General features: G+C 37.4%; 1 long non-coding RNA gene across 1 annotated transcript; it reads right to left on the bottom strand.

Moving 5' to 3' along the window:
• Positions 1 to 2788: 2788 nt before the first annotated feature.
• LOC110796555 (uncharacterized) lies at positions 2789 to 4071 on the bottom strand. The gene is made up of 2 exons (XR_002535623.2): positions 3622 to 4071; positions 2789 to 3024 (listed from the first exon to the last, which is right to left on the bottom strand). It is a non-coding gene; the product is annotated as an uncharacterized lncRNA (long non-coding RNA).
• Between the last annotated feature and the right edge of the window lie 19318 nt (positions 4072 to 23389).

Here is a 23389-nt window from a genome sequence, read left to right as displayed (position 1 = left end):
ATCCCATTCATTCGTCTACGCTCATCAAGTGTTTTTGGGCACTGAGTCTTGCTTAGAGTCATTCCATGAGACATGGGTAGGTAGCCTCGCTTGGAGTCCGCCATCTTGAACCTATCAAGCACCTTATTGATATAAGTGCTTTGACTAAGTCCAATCATCTTTTTAGATCTATCTCTGTAAATCTTGATGCCCAATATGTACTGTGCTTCTCCTAGATCTTTCATCGAAAAATATTTCCCAAGCCAAATCTTGACAGAGTTCAACATAGGAATGTCATTTCCGATAAGTAATATGTCATCGACATAGAATACTAGGAAAGCAATTTTGCTCCCACTGACCTTCTTGTATACACAAGATTCGTCTGCGTTCTTGATGAAACCAAAGTCACTAACTGCTTCATCAAAACGTATATTCCAGCTCCTGGATGCCTACTTCAATCCGTAGATTGACTTCTTTAGCTTGCATACCTTTTTAGCATTCTTTGGATCCTCAAAACCTTCAGGTTGTGTCATAAACACAGTTTCTGTTAAAACGCCGTTTAAGAAAGCAGTTTTGACATCCATCTGCCATATTTCGTAATCGTAATATGCAGCGATTGCTAACATTATCCGAATAGACTTTAGCATTGCAACTGGTGAAAAGGTCTCATCGTAATCCACACCGTGGACTTGCCTGTAACCTTTTGCAACCAATCTAGCTTTGAAAACTTCAAGTTTCCCATCCTTGTCCTTTTTCAGTTTGAAAACCCATTTGCTTCCAATGGCTTGGTAGCCATCTGGCAAATCGACCAAATCCCATACTTGGTTTTCAGACATGGAGTCTAATTCAGATTGCATGCCTTCTTGCCATTTCTTGGAGCTAGGGCTCGTCATAGCTTGTTTGTAAGTCGCAGGTTCATCACTTTCAAGTAATAGAACGTCATAGCTCTCGTTCGTCAAAATACCTAAGTACCTTTCTGGTTGAGATCTATATCTCTGCGATCTACGCCGGGTAACATTTCTAGATTGACCATGATTCTCACCAGATTCTTCTAAAGATCTCTGAGTTTCATCCTGAATGTCATCTTGAGCATTCTCTAGAGTTTGTTGTTCGACTCGAATTTCTTCGAGGTCTACTTTTCTCCCACTTGTCATTTTGGAAATGTGATCTTTCTCCAAAAAGACACCATCTCGAGCAACAAACACTTTGTTCTCAGATGTATTGTAGAAGTAATACCCCTTTGTTTCCTTTGGATAGCCCACAAGGATACATTTGTCAGATTTTGGATGAAGTTTGTCTGAAATTAATCGTTTGACGTATACTTCACATCCCCAAATCTTAAGAAAAGACACATTTGGAGGCTTTCCAAACCATAATTCGTATGGAGTCTTTTCGACAGCTTTAGACGGAGATCTATTTATAGTGAGTGCAGCTGTATTTAGTGCATGTCCCCAAAATTCTAATGGAAGTTTGGCCTGACCCATCAATGACCTGACCATGTCTAGCAAGGTTCTGTTCCTCCGTTCCGACACACCGTTCCATTGTGGTGTTCCTGGAGGAGTCAATTCTGATAGAATTCCACATTCTTTCAGATGGTCATCAAATTCATAGCTCAGATATTCACCGCCTCTATCAGACCGCAGTGCCTTAATCTTCTTGCCTAATTGATTCTCTACTTCACTCTGAAATTCCTTGAATTTGTCAAAGGATTCAGACTTATGCTTCATTAGGTAGACATAACCATACCTACTGAAGTCATCAGTGAAAGTGATAAAGTAGCTGAAACCACCTCTAGCATTTGTACTCATTGGTCCACATACATCTGTATGGATTAAACCCAATAGTTCATTTGCTCTTTCTCCAACTTTAGAGAAAGGTTTCTTTGTCATTTTGCCAAGTAAACATGATTCGCATTTACCATAATCCTCTAAGTCAAATGGTTCTAGAATTCCTTCCTTTTGAAGTCTTTCTAAGCGTTTCAAGTTTATATGGCCTAATCGACAATGCCACAGATAGGTGAGATCTGAATCATCCTTTTGGCCTTTTTGGTATTTATGTTATATACTTGTTTGTGGTGATCTAATAAATAAAGTCCATTGACTAATCTAGCAGATCCATTAAACATCTCTTTAAAATAAAACGAACAACTATTGTCTTTTATTAAAAAGGAAAATCCCTTAGCATCTAAGCAAGAAACTGAAATGATGTTTTTAGTAAGACTTGGAACATGGAAACATTCTTCCAGTTCCAAAACTAGCCCGGAGGGCAACGACAAATAGTAAGTTCCTACAGCTAATGCAGCAATCCGTGCTCCATTTCCCACTCGTAGGTCGACTTCACCCTTGCTTAACTTTCTACTTCTTCTTAGTCCCTGTGGATTGGAACATACACTACTACAAAAAAGGCTAAAGAGTACTGTTGAAATAGGCTTTATAGAACGTCTTAGAGGCGCTCTCCAACTCAACGCGCTATAAAGTTTATAAAACGGGTGTAGGAGACGTTTTATATGCTCATTTAAAGAGTACGGTGGTATATGATGATTGTCCTCTATTCTCTTCCTAACATATGAAAATAAAGAAGGAATACATGACGGTTACCACTCTTAACCGTTCTATTTATATTAGAATAGAAGACGGGTGCCTTAGACAAACGTTCTCTATTCCCTTTTTTTAAAATAAAAAATAAAAGCAGCTCTTTTTTATTGGGATATTATTACGCCAAATTAATATTTTGGCCTCATTTTGGCCATTAGTTTATTATAAAATGCTCTAAGAATCATTCAATCATCATAAACAATACCCAAAATAAGTTAACAACAAATACGAAGTACTTCATTATATTCCAATTGCGGCTTTAATTTTGATTGCAAAGAAACAAACAACATCTTACAACGATTACAATTACTCTGTAATAACTACATATAATATCATTCGATTACATAAACTAAAACAAAACCCATAAAAGACCATCTCTTCTCGCTTGATCACCATTTCAAGCTGCAAACTTTAATTCTCCACTTTGCCAAAAACAAAATAACCTGTACTTCTGCAGCATAACAAACAAAAGAATTAGGAAAATAAGTTGTCATGCGAACTAACCAAAAATCATGAAAAATATTTCTGTTTTCATATCAGAATACATAATCATGTATTCTCAAAAATCATAATCAGTATCCCAAATAAACATGATTAACATCAGGGCTAATACTAGAAATTAAATTCCCAAGTTACTGAACAACAAATTCACATATGGCGATCCTAAATACTAATATCAATAAAATAAATCAGAGATATAAATGGAAAAGATAACAAATAAAAAAAAAAAAACATAATGCTCTCCAGCATTTTTTTTAAGTCAGCGCAATTCTATCGCATATAAAAACAGGTTAAATCGATAATCACTCGAAGACAAATTCGAAGCTTAAACAATAGCTCACATATTTTCTCAATACAACTTTCGTTGTTTAATAAAGCTATAAAGAATTAGATGATCACACACAAATCAATTAAAACATTCCAATCCATATTAGTTCATCAACAACAAAACATTTTTGTCAAATTACAATTATATACCATCAAAATAACAAATAATACGAAATAATGAACTGAAAAAATCACCCTACGAGAGAAAGTAGAAAATTACCAACCGCCAATTGGATTTTGTTATTATGACTGACGGCGGCAAATACTTTAGCATGGCGGCGTTAATGGAAAATGGAAGTTTCTCTCAATTCACAAATACTAGCATTTCGCAAATTAGGTTGCTGTCATCCGGTAAATCTTTATACGAAGTATTCAATTTTGATGTTTTGCATGGAGGATCCATCACCGATAACTCGATTATCTGAATCGGAGCAAACCGAAAAAATTAGAGAAGGAGATTTTGAGGAGATGATAGAGGAGGCGAGCAGAGGGAAAGTGGTAACTGGAGATCTAAATTTAGGTTTGTCATTTGTGAGATCTATAGTACAGTTTTCATTGTAAACCATTATTTATTTATTTCTACGGGAATATTATTTTGTTAAATTTTTTACTTACTTTCTCTTTTTTCATGAATTAAGGGAAAAGACGGTTATCTAACTTAACCGTTTTCTATTCTTTTTTTGGGTAACAGTTGGGTATGAAAGGTGTACTCTATGTATGTAAAAGGCGCATATCCAACTTGACCGTTCTCTATTGTACGTTACCTATTCCTCTTTTTGTAGTAGTGATAAGTGTGAGCCACAACCTGTATCTAATACCCAAGAAGTTGAATTAGCAAGTATACAGTCTATAACGAAAATACCTGAAGATGGAACGACTGTTCCGTTCTTCTGATCTTCCTTTAGCTTCAAGCAATATCTCTTCCAATGCCCCTTCTTCTTGCAGTAGAAGCATTCGGATTCAGAAGTGGGTTGACTGACCTTCCTCTTTACAGATTTGGCGCTAGTTTGCTTAGTTGGGCTGGCCTTGTTGCCACCTTTCTTAGCATTCCTCTTCTTTCCAGATTTCTTGAACTTGCCCCCACGCACCATAAGCACATCCTGCTTATCGCTTTTGAGCGTCTTTTCAGCGGTCTTCAGCATACCGTGAAGCTCAGTGAGCGTTTTGTCCAGACTATTCATACTGTAGTTCAGTTTGAACTGATCATACCCGCTATAAAGAGAATGGAGGATGGTGTCTATAGCCATTTCCTGAGAAAATTGCTGATCCAGCCGACTCATATTCTCAATGAGTCCAATTATTTTGAGAACATGTGGACTTACGGGCTCGCCTTTCTCAAGCTTGGTCTCAAGAATTTGCCTATGAGTCTCGAATCTTTCGACTCGAGCCAGATCTTGGAACATGTTCTTCAACTCACTGATGATTGTGAAAGCATCTGAGTTGATGAACGTTTTCTGCAGATCCGCACTCATGGTGGCGAGCATTAGACATTTCACATCCTTGTTGGCATCAATCCAACGATTGAGGGCTGCCTGAGTGACCCCGTCGCCTGCGGCTTCGGGCATCGCCTCTTCTAGGACATACTCCTTTTCTTCCTGCATAAGAACTATTTGCAAGTTCCTTTGCCAGTCAAGGAAGTTTTTCCCGTTCAACTTCTCCTTTTTCGAGAATTGATCGAATGTTGAATGAATTGTTGTTTGCCATATTAAAAACTACAATTGAAAAGAATAAACAAATAAATAACCATTCACAGTTTCTCTTAATAAACTTAAATTCTAGCATACATGCATAATTCAATGTTTATTAAGCATTTTATTCAAGTTATGTGTTCCGGCAGGTGTGAATAAAATGATTCCAAGATCCTAAAATCATTGAAGAACTAAGCACAGTTTGTCGACTTAATCCTAAAACATCTTAGGTAAGCAAAAGCCTTTTGCTAATAGTCTAGAAACTATTCTTGGTTGATAGGTACGTCTAAGAACTTATTAGGTAAACCTATCGATTTTGCCACGACATAAAAGGACTCCTTACTTATATCGTTGAGTTTCACCAAAACTAACATGTACTCACAATTATTTGTGTACCTTGCCCCTTTAGGACCAATAAGTAACACCTCGCTGAGCGAAAACTATTACTAGATTGATGTAACGGATATCCAAGCAAGTGTATATTTTGGCATGGCACCTTATAACTCAATTTTTAAGTTTGGAACTTTAAGGCTTTTACTATGTTGGTTAGATTTTAAGTGAACTAAAATCCTTACTCATGCAACATAATCAAGCCACAATCTCATGCATAATTAAGACATATTTAAAGCAATAAATAACTTAAAGCATACATAAGATAAATGTGATCTAGTATGGCCCGACTTCATCTTGAAGCTTCAACTTCAAAGTCCGTCTCGAAAATCTCCGTGGGAGGCACCATTTTCTTCAAATAGAATAAGCTATAATTAAAACTAATTACAACTATTTGATGGTACGCAGACCATATTTGAATTGAAAAACGACTTTGGTACTTTAGACCAATTACATTCAAATTAATGGTACGCAGACCATATTTTCTATCCTATTTGGGCCATACTAGTCACTTCATAACCTGCAAAACAGTACATATACAATATATACCATTCACCCATTCATTATCATGAATGGCCCACATAGCTGGTTAGTAAAACACATTATGCATCACGTAAACATTTGCAGCAATTAATCAAGGGCACCAATAATCTACCAGTTATTCAGTCCTTATTAATTCTAATCAAGTTGTTTTAACCTTAAGGATTTGTAGACCTAATCAAGAGTTTATGACTAAAAGGGCTCCCACTTAAACCAATAAATTCATATGCTTTACTAATTTTAAACATAAAAATGTATTTCTAGTCTAACCGGAAACATACAAATTTAATTAAAATTTAAAGCTCATATAAATTTATAATTGAATCCAAAAAGTTTAATTTAATTTCAGTCGTATTTAAATTAATTCATGATTTTAATTTTAGTAAAATAATTAGAATAAATAAAATTTATTATAATTACAATATTCAAAATTAAAATCCAAGAAAATAATTTAAATTATTAATTTTAAAATTAAATAAAATTACGTAAACTGAAAATTTCAAATTAAAATTTCAAAACGATCTAATCGCAACGCAAACACCTCACGCATCACACGCCCATGGGCCACACGCACACAGCCATCGCTGGCCATGTGCGCGCAGCCCATGCGCTGCGTCGCATAGCTGCTGCTTCTACCCTTCGCAAGCCATCGCGCGAGCTGGTGCTCGCTGCGCGCGCTCCAGCGCTCGATGCACGCGAGCATGTGCTCGCTGCGCGCGCGCCAGCGCTCAATGCACGCGAGCCATCGCTCGCTGCGTTCGCTGCACGCGGGCTAGCGCTCGCTTCGTGCACTCGCCAGCGCATGCTGTGCGCGCTCGCTAGCGCTCGCTTGGTGTGAGCCAGCGCTCGCTGCGCGCGGCATCGACGCTGGGCGCAGCACTCGTGGCACGCGAGCTTGCGCTCGCTGCGCGCGAGGCTGCGCGCGATTGCGTGAGGCAGTGCGCGTTGTGGCGCAGCTCGCTTGCTGCCCACACGCGACTGCCGTGCCTTGCCTTCGCCCATGCCCATTCGTCCATTGCTCATAGCCCACGACACAAGGCAGGGCTGCTGCCTTGTGCTCGTGCACCATGCCCTTGCTCATTGCATTCGTGTCGCATGGGCGACGAGCTCCCTTGCTCGTCGTCACATGCCCGCACTATACAACACCCCTTAAGGGTAACACGTAGCGTCCATTGCTTTGTGCGTGCAAGTTATATGAACGAATCGCATAAAATTTAAAAAATTTATATTTAAAATTAATGACAAATTAATAAATTAATATTAATTTCATAATTTTAGGGCGAAAAATCGAAAATTTATTATTCAATTGATTTCCGATTTACATGGATTCAAGTCTAGGTCATAAAAAATTAAAATTTATCATAAATTTACAATTTTTATGGTGGTTTTTTAATCATAGGTATCTAATTAAATTATAATTAATTATGAAAATCAAATTAATTATTCTAATTTTCAACAAATTAATCATAATTACAAATTAGATTGCATAATTAACAAGGCTAGGCATTCAAACTTGTTAAACATATACAGTAGGTCAATAAAAAATTCAAGATTTATCAACAAGAATCGCAAATATTTAATTTAACATCTTAAATTTACGAAATTTTGCATTCGAAAAACTAAAACCTTCGAAAAGTCATAGGTTCGGCAGAAAAATACTTTTTTTGTCAAAATTTTAGAATGCCTTTTACATGCGGAATTGACACAAAAATCACTCGATTTGGATGAGTAACGAAGAAACTGCCGAAAAACTGCGTACGTATAATTAAATAAACGCAATTTGCAATTAATTAACAATTACGAAAATTAATCACCCCTTTTAATTCTTGCAAATTTGTAATATTTAACCATGTTCATGCAATTTAGATTATGAAAATAATAAGAGGCTCGTGATACCACTGTTAGGTTATGATACATATGACAATTCATAAATCATGCGGAAAAACCATTTAGCCAGGAATACATATTATTTACACATAATCATATAGCATAGTTTAGATGCATACTCTTTGTTGCGTGCCTTCCCTAGCTGCGCCCGAACCGAACAAGAACAAGTCTTTAGGACTCCAAGTGTCGTCCCTCCGTAGATAGTCCACAGCACGTCCGGATCCGCCTTAAGATTGACCAACTAGAATCGCCCTTAAGGTACTAATAATTTCGGCACTTTTAGGCAAGGTATGTGACTGAATTTTTCTCTCAGAAACTCACTTTGAATACTTGAAAACTCATTATAAATTGTGAACCCAGGCCACATATTTATAGGGGTATGGAAAGAGAATTGGAATCCTATCAGGATACGAATTAATTAAATTAGAATCCTAATGAAACTCTTATTTAATTAATTTATCAAATAGGATTAGGAATTTAATCATTAAACGAATCCTGTATGTTTTAGGTTTCGTATGTGAACAAAAACACACACGCACGCACAGCAGCCCACGAGGGGCCCCATGCGCGCGCGCGCACAGCTCGAGCAACGCAGCCCACGACTGCCGCAGCCTTGGGCGCGCGCTGGGCCTGCCTTGCGGTGGGCCTGGCGCAGCCTTGGGCTGGTGTGTTGTGGCGCGCGTTTCCCTTGCTGGACGTGGGCCTGGCTTCGTGGTGGGCCTTCGTCTAGCAAGCTCGTCCGATGCTAATTCGTACGACGCGCTTCCGATTAATTTTCCGATTCCGGAATTCATTTCCGATACGAACAATATTTAACATTTCCGATTCCGGAATTAATTTCCGTTTCGAACAAATATTTAATATTTCTGTTTCCGGAATTATTTTCCGATTCCGATAATATTTCCGATTCAGACAATATTTCCGTTTCCGGCAATATTTCCGATTCCGGTAATATTTCTATTTCCGATAATATTTCCCGATACGTACCATGTTTCCGTTTCCGGCAACATCTACGACTTGGATAATATTTATATTTCCGATACGATCCATATTTCCGTTTCCGGCAATATCATCGTTTCCGGAGTATTCATTTCTTGCCTGTGACGATCTCAGCTCCCACTGAAACCAAGATCCGTCGATTCCGAATATCCATAGATGGAGTATTTAATGCCATTAAATACTTGATCCGTTTACGTACTATTTGTGTGACCCTACGGGTTCAGTCAAGAGTAAGCTGTGGATTAATATCATTAATTCCACTTGAACTGAAGCGGCCTCTAGCTAGGCATTCAGCTCACTTGATCTCACTGAATGATTAACTTGTTAATTAATACTGAACCGCATTTATTAGACTTAACATTGAATGCATACTTGGACCAAGGGAATTATTTCCTTCAACTAGTTCGACAACGAACCCACTCACAACAAGAACACAAACAACACGTGCCCTAGGGGGAGTTGGCATCACTTTTAGGCCTTCTCTCCAAACTATTCGATGCATGTAATTTTAGATGGTTGCTACTTTGACCACCTTGAATATAAAATTTCATTGAAGAAATAACAATTAATCCCTTTGCGATACCCACGAAACTTAGAATTGGAGATTGAACTTAAGAGATAACGAAAATAAAATTCTATGATTTTAGTAATACCTCAATGATAAAGTCTTACATCCATCAATGATATAACTTTTATTTCTCCAAACTATAATAGAAATAATAACCATAAGTAGTAGCTTTGCCACTTTATTATTCAACAAAATAAATAACTAAGGATTACATTTCTCTAAAGACTAATGTCATCACGACAATAATTTCTTTCCTTGAATTGCTCTGGAGTAAAGTCTTGATCATTAGGATCATCCAAGTCTTCTTCCGGATCAAAGTCTTCATCCATAGCCTCATCATCCAGTTGTGGCTCACTATCAACCACATTGTTCTCTTCAAGCTCATCCTCAGATCCACTAGATATCTCAATTGTTGGTTCAGGAACTATAGGATTAGGATTTTCAATCTCCACTACATCATCATCATCCTCCTCAACATCATTAGCTTGCTCATCATGGATCATGCCATCTTCACCATCACTTTCTACTCCTCCATAGCCCATACCTAGACCCGCAGAGTACTTCCCATCCTCATAGTTATTCTCCGCAACCTCTAAGATAGTAGTGAGAACCTTAGTATCATACTTTCACCTACCATCTCCAGTCCCATATTTGTACCAATTAGGGGTACCATCATTATAGTGCATATCACTGAACTTGTTTTTAAGGTCTATGTAAGGGTTCTTACGGGGCAAACAATGAATAACCATACTAGCCATCATATCCTTATGCCTAAGATGGGGCATATCCTTGGTTGAAGCAAAATAGTTGCAAGCAAACACGATCTTCTGGACATACATATGAGGAGTCTCGTTATCCAGCTTCTCTAGGTATCCTAGACTGGTGAACTTAGAAGGTAGCATTATTTATTCCTGAAAATTCACAACTAAAAAGTCTTACTAACGCGTTCCCATAGAAATTACAACGCAAAAAGGATACAATAAATAGTTCGTGGAGCCATATAATTTCAATGCACAATTATATGCTCAACATGAATTATAATGCAAATAATCATTCAAGGAAAGATAAAACATGGTTAAAACACATACATGGCAATTATTAGCTCACATAATCACATAAAATGCATTCTTAAGCTAGTATGCCCTTCTTAATCTACCCAATCCTCACTTGAAAGTAATATTAATTTAAATTAATTAATGCGGATAATAATTAAGAAAATCCGAAAAATATATATATTTTTTTTAAAAAAAATCGAAAAAATCGAATAATTAAATAAATAAATAAATAAATAAATTCAGATATTTAATAGGAAAATCCGAAAATGAAAAATTTAATTCGAATATATTTCGAAAATTTTGAACAATTAAAAATTTCGAAAAAATTTCAATTAATAATCCAACTTTTCAACTTATTTCAAACGACCCAAAGTAATTGATATTTGACCTTTAAAATATTGAGTACTCAAAATAATACGTTTTGACTTTAGGAAAATAGTATTTTAAAAATCCTAAAGTTCTGCATTAGTCTTCGATTACCACTTTGTAGTATTGCTTACTACAAAGAAGGAATGAAACTAAGCTCTAGTATACCACTTTGGAAACCCTAATAATTCCTTGCTTTTATAAAACCATTTTCCAACTTAAAATAAAGGAATTACTAAAGCATCACCGGCTATTACCAGAATTACGCAGCGGAATTTAATGTCAACTAACTTTTCAAAAACATAAATAATTAAATTATCGAGGCCTCCTACAAATTGGAGCCATAATGGCCCAAAAACCAAAGTATTAAAAATTCAACAAACTCAAAACATAATTAAAGTATAGATAAAATAGTTTTAAATTACGAAAACATGCAACTCCATCAATCATCCCAAGCCACATGATTTCGATCGTACTTCGATCTACCAACCTGCTATATTACTCTACTCCCCAACAATGCAAGTGCAAATGATGGATCATCATAGGGTCATTAAGGCAAAGGCCATGACCAAAAGACACAAAGCACGTAGTCAGCAAAAAGCTGAGTATTTAAAAGAATGGAGTGAAATAAAACCATAGGCATACATCACTCACTAAGTACTAATCAACATGCGAAAGCCATTTAATAAAAATCAAGTAAATCATGAATACAAGACTCGACTCTTGACTCGACTCTTGATTCATAATTTAATTAGAATAAGCTTCGAACGGGCCAAAAGAATATTCCATAAAGGAAGGGTGTTGGGAGCCCACCAAACACCATAATAAATAATAATAACAGACCATACCGAGTGTCGGCCCATACCGACGGAATTCCAGCGCATAAAATGAATGAAAAAACGTCTTGTATCATTAGTAGGAGATCGAGTTTCCGGCAAGTCTCCCCCCATTGTTCATACTCAAGTTATATACGTTCCAAGAGTTTTGAAGCTTGTTCTGGTTGCACTTTACGTTTATTAATATTTTATTAAGGCGAACTCGAGACTCGAACACACTTACATACATACAATTAATAACGACAACCAAAACAATCTCATTTTAATCTTTTAGGACTTGTGATCAATAAGCAAGACACAGTGAAATTACTACCAGGTTCCTTCTCACAAAAGTGAGATTCCACATCATGCCTGTTAACATGAGGGTTGTGCCCTTGCACGACAAATCCTAATTCATTTCATACACAATATTCCCAACTGAACCTTACATGTGAGGTGGCTTACGTGAGCTAACCCTTCACATGTGGTAAAATAAATAGTACAACGTGGTACGAATAATTGGCTCAAAAGTATGCTAGACATCCTGTACAATAGCATAACAATAAATAATTCATCCCTTGCATGTGAAACCAAACCATACATGCATAAATATTGAACAACATGATTGATAATGAAATCCATGCTCATAATAATCCCAACATGCTTGTTCAGCCAATAATTCAACAATTCCAATATAATAATCCACATGATCGTTCACCCAAAGCAAATATGAATCCACATAATATAATTCACATTAACAACAATCATGTAAATCTTCTTGACAAATGGTGGTCGCCCTAGACTTGTACGTACCTTGAATACCTAAGCGTAGGGGCCACTTTGCAACAACGAGCACTCACTTAGAAATCACCTCCTATCACCAAAATAATGAAACTTTAATTATTTCCATGTTCATTAAATTTCTAGCAACTTTATAAAATATAAAACCTTGTTAAAAATTAGAATTCAATCGTCCTTTAATAAAATAATCGTCTCAATTTGCAAAACTAATCCCTAGTATGAAAACATACTTTTTCCACCCTTAAAATCAATAAAAATCAACGCTTTAGACCTTTTTATAAATCTGAAAATATAATTGATTATCGTAATTATATTAATCACCTAATTATGCTAATCAATTGACCCATTAGGTCTAGGTTAAAACCCTAACTTGGAGTTCCCAATAAAACCAATTTAACATCATAAAAATCAATTCTTTATTAAATAAACGAATCTGAAAATTCATGCTTTAGTAATTAAAACAAGCCTCATGAATCACAATATATAAATCCTCAAAGTACGGTGTTCATAACCGATTCCCGTCATTTTAATTATTGAAAACAATAATAATAATAATAATATAATTTGAAATACGAAATTAAAATAAAATAGTTTAAGGGAATTAGGATTATACCAATCCGGCCTATAGCACGGAACAACCACGAATTAATATGATTGGGCGAAAAAGATTGAAGAACGAACGAACAAGCAACAACGACAACACACAACGCACTACTCGTGTGCGTGTGTGCAGCGACGAAGAGGAACGCGACAGCAGGGGGGGTGCGCGCAGCAGTGCTGGGCGAGAGGAGAGCAGCGCGGGGCGAAGAGAGTGAGGGAGTGTGAGCGTGAGTGTGCGAGGGCGAGAGAGAGAGCAGTGTGGATGTGCGGCTGGGCGAGGGAGAGCAGCAGCGACAGCACCACACAACAACAAGGGGAAGGGGTGTTGTGTTGTGCGAGGGGCACGAGCAGCAGCGGGCACTCGTGTGCGGGACGAGGGCCGGACGAGCAAGGAGGAGAGAGGAAGAGCGAGGAGCAAGCAAGAGAGGAAAATGGGTTTAGGCAAAATAAGGGGGATCATTTAATGAGGAGAGCCCTATTTATAGGCTCTCATATCCCTAGTGGGCTAGGCTTGGCAATTTGATATTGGGCTTAGCATTTAAATGATTGGGCTAGCCTTAAGTTTAGAATTAAATTCTTTGATTGGGCTTAATTAATAAAACGAGTTGGACTTTTCATTTAAAACCCAAGCCTTTTAAAATTACTTGCGACCCAATAAATTTCCCGACTCAAAAATTAAATTCCTTTCGTAATTAATTAAAATAATAAATATTCTAATTAATTAAAATACATTTAAATAATATTTAAATGCGAAATAAATTCTAAAAATCGTAAAATGCTTTATAAATATAATAAAATATATTTATTAATATTATAAAAATACGAGGTATTACACGGCCCACTGTGCTTCCGGACCCATCGGCTGGGCGCTGGTGCTGTGCTTCGTGCTCAGTGCTATGTGCTCGGCCCTTGCTTGTCGAGCGATGGGTCGGCTCGCTTCCCGGCTTGTCGCTCGTTGAGTTTCCGATTCGTTTTCCGATTCCGGAATCCATTTTCGTTTCGAACAAACATTTAAGTTTCCGTTAATATTTCCGATTCCGGAAATAATTTCCTTTTCTGACAATATTTCCGATTCCGGTAATATTTCCGTTTCCGATAATATTTTCAGATACGAACCATGTTTTCGTTTTTGGAAACATCTATGACTTGGATAATATTTATATTTTCGTTATGAACCATATTTCCGTTTCCGGCAATATCATCATTTCCGGAGTATTCTTTTTTTTTTTCCTTTTGATGATTTCAGCTCTCACTGGAACCGAGATCCATCGTTTCCGAATGGTCATAAATAGAGTACTTAATGAATAATATATTTACTTAATTACTTGATCCGTTCACGTACTATTTATGTGACCCTACGGGTTCAGTCAAGAGTAAGTTGTGGATTAATATTATTAATTCCACTTGAACTGAAGCGGCCTCTAGCTAGGTATTCAGTTCACTTGATCTCACTGAATTATTTAACTTGTTAATTATTACTGAACCGCATTTATTAGACTTAGCATTAAATGCATACTTGGACCAAGGGCATTCTCTACGCATCGATCTATTCGAATGTCTAGGGACTAGACTCATTCGATAATTAAATGGACAAAGATATTAGGTTGTTAACCATTGGTAAAGCTGAGTGTTTAAACTCAATGTTTTATGATCTCAAAACTACATTGTATTTTGAATTCACAAGCACCAATCAGTTTTCAATTCGACTTTGATACTCGAAAACAACCATAAAAGTCGCTAAAAGAAACGTACATTTTAAATTGCTCATTTTCTCTCATTTCCGTGAATCGTTCTTGGATTCTACCAATCGAGGAAATTTATTGTCATCTTTCTAAAAGGATTTACTGCAGTGCAAGATATTTAATTATAAGCAGTAATTAAAACATACATTGAAGCATGCAAAGTTTAAACATTTATCATGAGTAATAACTTAAAAATTAAAGTAATCATGCAATTTAAACAAGTCGTTGGCATTTTATTCAAAATATTTAGTTCCGACAGGTGGAATAAAATGAATCCAAGAACCCAAAATCATTGAAAAATTAAGCACGATTTGACTTAATTCTAAAATATTTTAGGTAAGCAGATCCATTGCTAATAGTCTAGAAACTACTCTTGGTTAATAGGTACGTCTAAGAACTTATTAGGTAAACCTATCCCATTTGCCACGACATAAAAGGACTCCTTGCTTATATCGTTGAGTTCAACCAAAATCAACTTGTACTCACAACCAATTGTGTACTACGATCAGAAGTGACACCTCGCTATGGCGGAAAACTATCACTAATTGATCGACAAATGTACTCACAAAATTGTGTACCTTACCCCTTTAGAATCAATAAGTAACACCTCGCTATGGCGGAAAACTATTACCAGATTGTATAAAGGTTATCCAAGTAAGTGTTATTTTGGAATGGCACCTTTTAACTCAATTTTTATAAAGTTTCGAACTTAGGGCTCTTCCTATGTTGGTTAGATTTTAAGTGAACTAAAATCCTTAATCATGCAACATAATCAAGCCACAATCTCATGCATTATTAAGAAATATTTAAAGCAATAAATAACTTAAAACATGCATAAGATTTAAATGTGATCTATATAGTATGGCCCGACTTCATCTTGAAGCTTGAAGCTTCAACTTCAAACTCCGTCTTGAAAATGGATTGGAAACTCCATCTTGAATTTCACCATGGGAGGCGCCATTTTCTTCAAATAGGATATGCTATAATTAAACTAATTACAACTATTTGATGGTACGCAGACCATATTTGAATAAAAACTTTGGTGCATAAGACCAATTTACATTCAAATTAATGGTACACATACCATATTTACTATCCTATTTGGGCCATACTAGTCACTTTCCATAACCTGCAAAACAGTACATTTACAATATCCCATTCATCCATTTATTTATCAATGAATGACCCACATAGAAAGTTAGTAGAAAAATCATGCATCACATAAACATTTGCAGCAACTAATCAAAGGTTCCAACAATCTACAAATTATTCAACCTTATTAGTTCTAATTGAGTTGTTTTAACCTTAAAGGAATAAAGACCTAATCAAGAGTTTAATGACTAAAAGCTCCCACTAAAACCAAGAATTTACATGCTTTACAAATTTTAAACATAAAATTGTATTTCCTAGTCCAACCGGAAACTTACAAATTTAATTAAAATTTAAAGCTCACATAAAATAATTTTAAATCCCTTTTTATTTTATTTTCAGTTGATTAAAATTGATTAATTAAATTTTACAAAGGTTTTAATTTTATTCAAATAATTAGTATAAAACAAATCATAATAATTAAATTAATCAACATTAAATTCCGAGAAAAATTAAATTACGAAATTAAATTTAATTAAAATCGTTTTCAACCGAAAATAAAAAAACAAAACGAAACAAGTTAATCGGCCAAGGCAAGGCACATAGGCGCAAGGCCCATGCCTCGCCAAGGCTTGCAGCGTCGCAAGAGCTGACTGCACGCATGGCCGAGGCCATCGCACAGCCAGGCCCTCGCCAGCGCCCATTGGCTCGACGCCATCGCTGGCTGTTGCTGCTAATTGCTTAGTTTGCGCGCATGGCACGAGGGAATCCATTGATGCCTCGTCGCAATCGCTGCTGGGCACAACGCGCGCTGGAAGACGCACATGGCTCGAAAGCCACCGCACATGGCTCGAAAGCCAACGCACATATCTCGAAAGCCATCGCCACGCTGCCTCGACGCTAGCACTGTTGGACATGTGCAGCGTTGCCCATTTGCCTTGCTCGATCACTTGCACAACACACACTGCACAGGCGCTGTCCCCATGCGTGTGGCTCGTGCATTGTCTCGTTGCCTTGTACCGCATGGGCGACGAGCTCCCTTGCTCTTCGTCGCATGCCCGCAGTATGCAACACCCCTTAAGGGTAACACTTAGCTACCATTGCTTCGTGCGTGCAAGTTTGTGAACGATTTATAAAAATCAAAACTTTTATATTTAAATTTGATGACAAATTAATAATTCATATTCATTTAACTAAATTTAGAAGAAAAATTTAATCTTTATTATTCAAATTAATTTCCGATTACAAATTTTCTTAGGTATTAAAATCTAGGTCATAAAATTTTAAAATATTTCTATTTTCACAAATTTTATGGTGGTTTTTAATCATAGGATCCTAATTAAATTATTTGAAATTCAAAACAAATTCTAAATTATTTGAAATTCTAAAAATTAAATATAATTACAAATTAGGTTGTATAATTAACAAAGTTAGACCTTAAAATTGTTAAACATATACAGTAGGTCAATCATAGATTCAAGATTTACATACAAGATTCGCAAATATAGAATTAATTAGAGGCTCGTGATACCACTGTTAGGTTCTGAATAATACAATAATATAATTCATGCGGAAAAACCATAAAGCCAAAATCCAAATTAATTTCCACATAGTCAATTAGTATAATTTAGATTACATACATTGTGATGCGTGTCTTCCCTAGCTGCACCCGAACCGAACAAGAAAAAGTCTTTAGAGCCCCAAACGTTGCCCCTCCGTAGAAAGTCCACAACACGTTCGGATCCACCTTAGATTCAACCAACTAGGATTGTACTTAGGGATTTATGTATTCGGGTTAGGATATATTATGTTCTCCCTTGAACACAATGTAAGTAAAGAATATGATTTATAATCTGTATAATTATGAGGGCCTAGCCTCATATTTATAGGGTAGGAAATAAGGAATTTGAGTCTTACTAGGAGAAGAATTACCAACCCTACTAGGATTGAAATTCTTATCTAATTAGAATTGTAATATTAATTAAACTCTTAATCAAACCAATTCTAGTAGGACTAGGAATACTTAATCCCAAAGTTACTTGGCAACTAAGTAATCGGACTTTTCTTGGAGCCCAAGACGAAGCAACCAACGCAACCATAATGGGCCACGCTGGTGCGCGTTCCTGCCTATCCCAACCACAGCCGCAGCTGGCCAGAGGCCCAGCGCGCTGAAGCCTTGCCTTGGCGGGCTAGCTTACTTGCTTGGCGGGCTGCATCGCTGCTGCTGCCTTGCTTGCTTGGAGGGCTGCTATGCTGTTGCTGCCTTGCTTGCTTGGCGTGGCCCACTGTGCTTCCAGGCCCATCGACTGGGCGCTGGCGCTGGGCTTCGTGCTCATTGCTATGCACTCGGCCTTTGCTTGTCGAGCGATGGGTCGGCTCCCTTGCCGGCTTGTCGCTCGTCGAGCTTCCGATTCGTTTTCCAATTCCGGAATCCAATTCCGTTTCGAACAAATATTTACGTTTCCGTTAATATTTCCGATTTCAGTAATATACCCGTTTCGGGCAATATTTCCGATTACGGCAATATTTCTATTTCCGATAATATTTTCAGATACGAACCATGTTTCGGTTTCCGGCAACATCTACGACTTGGATAATATTTATATTTCCGTTATGAACCATATTTCCGTTTCTGGCAATATAATCATTTCCGGAGTATTATTTATTTTGGCTTTTGACGATTCCAGCTACCACTGGAACCGAGATCCGTCGTTTCTGAATGATCATAAAGAGAGTACTTAATGAATAATATATTCACTTAAATACTTGATCCGTTCACGTACTATTTGTGTGACCCTACGGGTTTAGTCAAGAGTAGGTTGTGGATTAATATTATTAATTCCACTTGAACTGAAGCGGCCTCTAGCTAGGCATTCAGTTCACTTGATCTCACTGAATTATTTAACTTGTTAATTAATTCTGAACCACATTTATTAGACTTAGCATTAAATGCATACTTGGACCAAGGGCATTATTTCCTTCAATTTGTGAGTCCTTTCCAAACATTGGACATACTTGAGGTGGGTCGAAACATATCGATGTCACACCTACCCTTGAAATACTTGTGATGTTGGACCCGAGACCATAATGCATTGGGTTCAGCCAACACTCTCCATCCTAGTTGGTGAGAAAGGTCGGGTTAGCTTGTCTAGCCTATCTCACACCTAACCCACCTTTGTCCCTAGGCAGCTGAATTGTGTCCCATGAGAGCAAGTGGATACATTTCTTATCATCAACCCCGCCCCAAATAAACCTTCTAGTTCGTTTATCAATGTTATCACAGATTGTTCTCGGAATTTTGGCCGTTGCATTGAGTAGTTTGCCATGGTAGTAATGGTTGAGTTTGCAAGAGTAATTGGACCTTCCATAGACAAATACTTTGATTTCCATCCTATTAGTCTCTTGTCTATCTTCTCACAAAGATGAGCGTAAGTGTCTTGAGTAACCCAACTATTTACCGTAGGCATGCAAAGATAAAGGCCAAGGTCATCAGTCGACTCCATGCCAAGGGATGCATTGATGGTAATCTGCTTGTCTGCAGGCACATTCGCTGAGTAGTAAACACTTGCTTTTTGGAGGCTGACCTTTTATCCCGAAGCTCTACAAAAATTGTCCAGGCAGCTTTTAATTAATTCTGCTTGCTTTGTCGAAGCCTCTGCAAAGAGTATGATATCATCCGCGAAGAAAAGGTTGGACAAGAGCGGTCCACCTCTACTTGTGTGTATTGGTTTTCAGTGCCCTCTGATGATTCCTTCTTGAATTACTTGATTCAATCTCTCCATACACAAGACAAACAAATATGGTGAGAGCGGATCACCTTGTCGTATTCCCCGGGAAGGAGAAAAGGAATCAGTTTTCTCCCCATTCCGCAAATCTATCTTTAAATGCATTGGGTCAGAAAGCCATTCATTTGCGTCATTGTTAATGGCCACAATTCTGGTTTTCCACTTCCTGATAATGGTGCTCAAGTGAAAAAAGGCGGTGTTTCGATCCCCATCCTTCAACCATTCCACATGGGCCTTTTGGTACCATAAAGTCTCCCCCTGGATAAGGACTAAGTCAAGATCTCGACGGAGTTTTGCATCCAATTTGATTAAGCTAAGGTTTCGTTCCATTGCCAGGGTTGTTTGTATATACCCCCTATACAAGCAATCAAGGTTCTTTTTTCCTGAAAAATGTTATAAAAGACATTTTTATTCCAATCCTGCAGATCATACGAGAGTTGCTGGAGTTGTGGAAGTAAATGAATATCCTTATTCCATTTTTCTGTAACAAATTCACTAAACTTCTCATGAGACATCCATGCTGCTTGAAATCTGAACGGGCGATTTAGAGTCGTTAAAGGTTGATGAATTAAAAAGTGATATCGCAAGTGCACGGTGTCTGTTGTTAGCAGATACTTAGCAAACACGGGTTGATCCCACAGGGAGACAAGTTCTATTAGTTTTTGTCCAATTATACGAACTATTTCAATAAACGAAAGTTGAATTTGATTTATAAACTAAAGAAACTAAAACAATAATGTAAATGAGAATTTATCGATGAATTAAAGGTCTAGGGCGTCTGTTCGGTTCACCATGCTTATACCAATCAAAGAACACAAATCAATTCGGAAATGAATAAACTAAGCCGAGTAATTAAAGTACATGTTAATCCTACGGTTGGGTCTTAACACTTTCAATTCAACATATGCAGTACGATCGCTAACATAATCAGAATTGCCAATTGTACCAAGCCTCTAAAAATACGATCTTTCGATTCTAATTCCTATTAGCTAGATAATTAATCCATGAAATTATTGGCCGATAACATGAATCAACAATTAAGAACAAATCAATTGGAATTACTCAATCATAATCTATAAATTAACAAACTTTAATGCATAACGATTATGGTATAAACATGGCTTCCCTCACTTAGCCCTAGAAAAAGACTACTCGCTCATAATTAATTTAACAAGCATGAAATAAATAATACTCCCTCCGTCCCGGAATACTTGACCTGTTTTCCTTATCGGGCCGTCCCTTAATACTTGACCTGTTTCTAAAAATGGAAATATTCTAACAATATTATATTGTTTCTCACTCCACCCCTATTAACCCACCTACCCCTACTCCATACAAAAAATAATTAAAAATTCAACCCCTACTCTCCCCCAATCTCACCCCTTTACACATTTCCGACTAACTACATTAAAATAATACCCCACTATCAACTACTACCTATTAAATTAAATAAGTCAATTCAAGTCCCTTAAACTTTGTGCCGGTCAAATCGGGTCGAGTATTCCGGGACGGAGGGAGTAAGAATGAATTTCATAATCAAAGGACAAATTAATCTAAGAAACAAAACAATAAGAATGAATTAAAGCAAGAGAAATTATGAAATTACCTTAGATTGATGAATGAAAGAAATCCGAAAAATAGCGTTCAACAATGGAAGAGAGAAAAGTAGTAATAAGCGTTAAAAGAATTCTAAGGAAATAATAATATGAGTGAAATAAATTAATTCCCATGAGTATTTATATTCTCCCTATTTTCTAAAATAAAATAAATAAGAAAATAAAGATAAAAGTCGTCGATGATTGGTCGATGGAGCGATGACGTGGCAGCCAAACCCGAGCACGAGCCACGCACACGGCAAGAGAGATGGTGAGACATGGGCAGCGAGGGATCTCGCGCACTATCCTTCGCTGGCATGATGATGAGCGACTAGCAAGAAAGTAGAGCAGCGACGGAGCTAGCGAGCCATCCCTCGCTGCCATGTGCGTGTGTGTAGCAAGCTAAGCGATGAAGCTATAGGCAGCGAGGGAGCTAGCGAGCCATCCCTCGCTGGCCTAGTGAAGGGCAGCAAGACAAGCAACGGAGCAATGAGGCAGCGAGGGATCTCGCCCACCATCCCTCGCTGCCCTGTGTGTGTGCGCACAAGCAAGGATGAGGCGATGGGGGCAGCGATGGAGCTAGCACAATGCAAAGCAGCGATGGAGCTAGCACAATGCAAAGCAGCGAGGGAGCTAGCGAGCCATCCCTCGTTGCTGTAGTGAGGCGTAGCAATGCACGATGAAACACAACGAGGGATGTAGCGACCTCATGCACAAGAGATACATCGTTGATCGTCCGGATTGACATAATCGTTCTCGGAAAGCTTAGTTCTCTGATCAAACACTTCGTCTCCGACTCAAACCATTCGGTGATCATTCGATCCACCTCTAAACTCTCCGAAAGCACCCAAATGATTGTAAAATCACCTGAAATATCAACGAAAACACAAACGGAGCGTAATAGAGTATAATAACGACGACTTATGCAATTATGCAACTAAAATGAGACAAATGCCTAGAAATGAAACCTAAATGAGCCTAGAATACCCTATATAAATATGATTCATCAAATTCCCCCAAGCTAGACTGTTGCTTGTCCCCAAGCAACACTAGACCGAAGACAGAGAAATGAGACGCACATGACTTTCATTGAACCTTAACAAACCTACTCAACTCTCAGGCAACCAATCAAACAAAGTTATTAAGACAGAAATCTAGCTCGGATACAAATAGAACCACAAAGCATCATGATCCATAATTGATACAACCAAGCTTAGCCACAAACTGTTCTCAATCAAGCTAGTCGTCGCCCCATACCTTGTAGAATATAAATATATGATGCAACGTGGGGTAAGATGACAATAGCAAGAAACAATTTTCGCTCAATCACAAAACAAACATGCCGATCAAGAGGTCTTTATAATAAGCTTTTAATGGGGCTAGGTGAAAAGGAAGGGTAGGATATAATTTGGGAAAAAGTGAGAGTAAGGTCCAACTTGGGGAGCAAAGGTGAACTATATGCGTCGACGATAATGCCGAAAATCCAACTCAATCGAACAATGAAATCCGAACAATCAACTAAATTATAACCAAGGGGAAGAACATAATATAATGTCAAATGATCTTTCTTCAATCCCCTTTCCTTGCCTTCAAACTATATACAAAAATTAAAAACATAAATTTTTTTTTTCTTTGATTTTCTCTTTTTTTTTCTTTTTTTTTTCCTTTTTTTTCTATATTTTTTCTCTTTTTTTTTGTTTTGTTTATGAAATTGAAACAAAATAATGAAAACGAAATGACATAAATAAAATCTAATGCTAACTGTTACAAGCTTGAGTGCAAACAATAATATGCACCATCTCCAAACTACATATCCAACCATAGCCTCGAACCACGAACTATTGGCTTAGTGTGCCAATCAATCAACATCAATGAAACCATTACGAACACCGAAGCTCCCCCAAGCTAGACTAGGGACAAGTAACCAACGAGGCTAATAGGGCTCAATTTTGTGGAGTTAAAAGAATAAACGGACAAGGCTACAACATGGGTATGAAAGGTAGGAACTGATGTTTCTAAATTCGTCTGAAGGCTTCCTAAGAGAATGGCCTCTGTCATATGCGGCATG

This window comes from Spinacia oleracea, chromosome 3 (assembly GCF_020520425.1).
Source record: "Spinacia oleracea cultivar Varoflay chromosome 3, BTI_SOV_V1, whole genome shotgun sequence".
Classification (NCBI taxonomy): Eukaryota; Viridiplantae; Streptophyta; class Magnoliopsida; order Caryophyllales; family Amaranthaceae; genus Spinacia; species Spinacia oleracea.
The sequence above is the reverse complement of the archived record's forward strand: the minus strand, read 5'-3'. Positions and strand labels throughout refer to the sequence as shown.